Source organism: Glycine max, chromosome 1 (assembly GCF_000004515.6).
Source record: "Glycine max cultivar Williams 82 chromosome 1, Glycine_max_v4.0, whole genome shotgun sequence".
Taxonomy (NCBI): Eukaryota; Viridiplantae; Streptophyta; class Magnoliopsida; order Fabales; family Fabaceae; genus Glycine; species Glycine max.
In genome coordinates, this window is record NC_016088.4 from 31,112,488 (window position 1) to 31,117,998 (window position 5,511).

General features: G+C 39.1%; 1 non-coding gene across 1 annotated transcript; it reads left to right on the forward strand.

Annotated features, from left to right (window-relative positions):
* The first annotated feature begins 460 nt into the window (after window positions 1–460).
* On the forward strand, window positions 461–567 carry LOC113001992 (small nucleolar RNA R71). Its single transcript, XR_003267523.1, has one exon. It is a non-coding gene; the product is annotated as a small nucleolar RNA R71 (small nucleolar RNA).
* Window positions 568–5,511: the final 4,944 nt, after the last annotated feature.

Genomic DNA, 5,511 nt, shown 5'->3' on the forward strand with positions numbered 1-5,511 from the left:
CTGTTGTGATTGATTTAGCTGCTGAGGTTGAGGAGGTCTATTGTAAATGTTTGCAGCATAAGCTTTAGGCTGCTCAATTGCTCCAGGTTGCTGCATAGAAGGGCAAAGGTCTGTATGGTGGTCGACAGAGGAGCATAAACCATAGACTCTTGCTATAGGTACAGATTTCTGATTCAAGGCCAGCTGGGTTACCAGGTTAACCAAGGCATCTAGTTTACCTTCAAGCTTCTTAGTTTCAGCTGATGAAGATGAATTCGTGGTTACTTCATGCACTCCTCTAATGACAATAACATCATTTCTGGCACTAAATTGTTGGGAGTTGGAAGCCATCTTCTCAATTAAATTCCTGGCTTCAGCAGGGGTCATGTCTCCAAGGGCTCCACCACTGGCAGCATCAATCATACTTCTCTCCATGTTACTGAGTCCTTCATAAAAATATTGGAGAAGAAGTTGCTCAGAAATTTGGTGGTGAGGGCAACTGGCGCATAGTTTTTTAAATCTCTCCCAGTATTCATAAAGGCTCTCCCCACTGAGTTGTCTAATGCCTGAAATATCCTTTCTGATGGTCGTGGTCCTGGAAGCAGGGAAATTTTTTTCTAAGAATACTCTCTTGAGGTCATCCCAGCTCGTGATGGACCTCAGAGCAAGGTAATATAGCCAGTCCTTTGCCACTCCCTCTAAAGAATGAGGAAAGGCCTTAAGAAAGATGTGATCTTCTTGGACATCTGGAGGTTTCATGGTAGAGCAGACAATATGGAATTCTTTCAGATGTTTATGAGGGTCTTCACTTGCAAGACCATGAAACTTGGGACATCCTCATCAGGGTATTGAATGCATAAGCTTTCATAAGTGAAATCAGGTGCAGCCATTTCCCTTAGAGTCCTCTCACGAGGTGGAGGTTGAGCCATATTTTTAGAATGCGCAAAATCAGAATGCTCAAAATCAGGATGTTCAAAATCACCAACCACAGAATGCACAGACTCACTAGTAACAGAATGCTCAGGATGTTCAAAAGGCACAAAATGTTCAGGGAGAGTAGGATGCACACTATGCCTAACTAATCTATGAAATGTTCTATCTATTTCAGGATCAAAGGGTTGTAAGTCAGATGGATTGCCTCTAGTCACACACTACATTCAGCATGCACAACTAGTTGCCTTCTTATGCAAGTAACAATGTAGGTTTGAACTACAGCTACCATCAAATGATATCCAAATGAATTGAAATTTTGTGAGCAACACCCTAAAATCATGAAAAGATAGCACAAAAATTTTCAGACAAAAATTCAAAGTCTAACTATGGAAACTACCTAAGGAAAGTTTAGAAAAATAAAACAATAAAACTTGAAAAATAATAAAAAAAAAAACTAGTAAACAGGCGATTTTGGATAGTTAGAGACCTCCTACAGCTGGCTGCCACGGTATGGGAAATTTTTTTCTACCCTAAATACATATATAATAATAGTCATTCTGATACATGGAGAAAAAGTTATGGTCGTTTGAAGTTTTGCTAAACACAAGTTCTCAATTTTTTTTTGAATCTCTCAAATCTGGGCACACCAAGTGTTCCTGGTATTTTTCACACAAAATATGAGTTAAAAGAACCTACCACACCAAAATTCAGCCAAAAATAACAACCCTAACTATCAAAACAAAAATCACCAATTAAATTGTCAACAACAGTCACTAATTCAGTCACTAATGTAATGCTGTGTGAACAGTAACACATAATCAGTCTCTAATTCCGTCACTAAGCATTATTCTCAGCAAAACATAAAACTGAAATAGGGGAAGCGCTGAACAAGGGGTACTACTAAATTGCAAAACAGAACATCAAATAAAACAGAACAACGCACTAACACAACACACTAACAAAAGAATTAATCGTAAAACAACTAAACACAAAGCACAAATCACTAGCTATTATGAACTTTTGGACCACTGCTCCCCGGCAACGGCACCAAATTTGATCGAGGCTGTACCCAAATCAAATAAACATTAAAATGCAGTAACTAGGAATTGATCCTAGGTCATTTCCCAACGAGCAATGACTGACCAAATGTTCATAATATGCTTTGTTATAACAATAATGATGCAATCCTACCCCGCAAGGGCATTGGATAGAAGAATCCAAGTAGATTGGGCCAGAGATCCAAGGGAAGGCCCTAGGGTTCTCATGAGCCTTAGGGTAGATTTTGAGCCCATGGGCTAAGTATGAGTCCGCTTATCTTTGTAAATATTAGAATAGGTTTTTTTCCTTCGTTTAGGCCTTGTATTTTGGCCATTCTAGTAGTATAGGGTTTTAGCCTTGTATTTCGAGGCATTTTGAGTAGTCTTTGTAGTAGGGACATTTTTTTTGTATTGTCATGTATTTTTTCATGGGGGTGAGCTTAGCTATTATAGGGGGTGTGTAGCTAAGTTCTAGCTTCTCATCTCAAGGAGGTGAGCTTAGCTATTAGAGAGGTGTGTGTAGCTAAGCTCTAGCTTTTTTAGGAATCTTTTCAAGGAAGCTTCTCAAGGAGGTGAGCTTAGTTATTAGAAGGGTGTGTGTAGCTAAGCTCTAGCTTCTCAAGGAAGTTTTCTCAAAGAAGCTTCTCAAGGAAGTTTTCTCAAGAAAGCTTCTCAAGGAAGCTACCTAGTCTATAAATAGAAACATGTGTAACACTTGTTCTAACTTTGATGAATGAGAGTTTTGTGAGACACACTTCAAAGTTCCACTTCTCTCCCTCTTTTATTCCTTCAATTTCGTGGTCCCCCCTCTCTCTTTCTCTCCCTCTTTCTTTTCCTCCATTGAAGCATCCTTCCAAGCTTCTTATCCAAGGCTCATCTTGGTGGTGAAGCTCCTTCTTCCATGGCTTATTCCCTAGTGGATGGCGCCTCCTCTCACCTCTTCTGCTTTGTCTTCCGCTGCATCTCCATGGTGGAAAATCACCATTAAAGGACCTCATTGAAGCTCAAAGATCCAGCCTCCATAGAAGCCCCACAAGCAAGCTTCCATCATATAACAATTGGGGGGGGGGGGTGTTTGTTTTGTGAAATTAAGAACAAGCAGATTGGAATACGAAATTAATAGTATTTAAAACGTGTTGTTTCCTCTGATTTAGAAGCCATTCTCTTATCCTAGGTTATGAGGATTTCACCCCTGGCAGTTAACCACTTAATCCAACCCTAATTTAATTTACTAAGCGAAAATCAATTTAGGGTTGTCAGTATGTGATTAAGCAACACATACACCAATTAACCCGTTGTTCATTAAGCACGAACGTAATTTAAGCACAGAGGTAATTAATCGAACACGACGCGTGCACAGATTAACACAACGCATGTGGGTTAATTGGTGAAGGGAAAACCGATAGGAGAGCAATATTAAAAACATAACCTCAAAGAGAGTTATGCTTCATCCTCAGAGGGAAAAAACACTAGAAATTTAGCCTTCCATAAGTCCAACAAAAGCAGAAAACGTAAATGAAACTAGAAGCAGAAACGTAAATGAAGCTAAAGGCAGAAACGAAAATGAAGCTAAAGGCAGAAGAAGGAACAGAAAAACGAAATTGCATTCACATGAACAGTAATACAAAGCTCCAAACGTAAAACCCTAAAACTCCTGAATGATAGAATGGTATTATCACAGAATCCCCTCCACATGAATCCCAAAGCTGCTATTTATAAGGGTCACTCAAAGTCACTGGGTCTGATTACATTATTTTTGGCCTAAAACGAAATAAAAATACTAAATAAAAACTGAACGCAATAAAATGAAATTAGACGAAATCTAATAAAATTATTTTCTCTCTTCAAGTCCAATCTGGCTTAGCCCAATTGCTTATAATTATCTTAAAATTGAATTAAAAACACCAAATTACTCAAGTGAGCCCAATTGATAAAACTGAATAATAAATTTGACAATTAGAGTTAATCAGTAATTAAATTGGTGACAAAAAAGGTTAAGAAATATGAGAAAATAATGACACATCACTGGCCCCCACATCTCTCACATCTGACCTGACAATGGACAGAGCTAGGCTGATCTTTGGCCTAGTCTCTCACATGGATATGGACATAGGAGCTCTCATTTCTGGCCAGATGACTTCTATATCCCAGTCTAACTCTTCTAGACTTGGGTTTCCTCACTTTTGATCGCCTGAGCCTGGTCATTAACTTGGCCTACATCAGGAAGAACTGTTGGAATCTTAATGGATCTGACAGTTTCTATCCGAGGGGCTAGGAGGGCGAGGGCGAGGCCAGCTGATCTTCCTTCCACATCTGCAGCTCCTACTCCAGCAGCTCCTTCAATCCCAGTTCAGATTGATTCTTAGCGCTTTGCAACCATGCTTCAGAGCATTCATCAGGGACAAATCATTTTACTTCAGAGTTTACAGGTGATGGCTCCTCCAGGATCCATTCCATCTATTGAGTAGTTTCTGGAGAGGGTAGCCTGGCTTGGGGCCCAACCTTCTCTTCATAGGGAAGATGAAGGTCCCACAGCCTAGGTACCACAACATGTAGAGTAGGCGTCATCTGAGGCCACCATTCCAGAGCCATTCATTGTAGAGGAGGAGGCAAGTGAGACACAGGTTAGACAGGAAGTTGCTACTACTCCTAAGAGGTCACATCAGATCCACCCACACTAGTGGTGGACCTATCCTCAGCTCAGCATGCAGCAGACCCCTCCACTCCTATACTTGAGATACCAGAGGACCCGAACACCCCAGTTCTGACTATGAACACTTCTCCTTCAGCTACTCCAGTACTTCATCTGACAGATGAGGAGGATGTTCAAATACAGGACACTCAAGACCAGTTACAGGAATTCTAAATTCCTAATGATGTTTTTTGGATTGTTATTATAATTATTATATTTCAGTTCAGTTATTAGTTATTTTTGTTGATGTTTATATACACTTATGTTTTTGGTGGATAGCTAGTATGCTTGTTTTGAAGCATATGGAATAGTTTAACTTGACTTGGATGATTAAGTAGTGGAACATTTTTGTCTTTTTGTGAAAATTGGTGTTATGAATTGATTTTGGATTGAATGCATGATTGTGATGGAGTTTGTGTTTCTTTTCATGAGTTTGAGAAAATATGTATGTTAGACAAAGAAAGAACAAGAATGTGAACTTGCAATTAGAATTGTTAGGCAATAGACTGGTTGATTGAGAAAGAAAAGCTTGAACCATAACCGGTGAGAGTGTGATCTTAAACTATAAGTGAACGACTAGCTTGAGTAATAATCTTTGCATCAATCTCTGAATTTTAGAATGAAATGTATGAATGAGGACATGATGAAGGCCATGATTGTGTATACACAAGCCAGTTGACTAAAAAGCTTACCTTGAATTATAATTGTATCCTTTGCACCCTTTTTAAGCTAAATTAGATTTTCAAAATTGAACCCTGAACTTAAATGATTATCTCCAGATTCCTTGTTTAGATTCTAGGAGAGCAGATAGTTCAAGGCAAATTACCCCAAATTTGGGGGAGTTGATTGGGAAGTAAAGTAAAAGGTAAA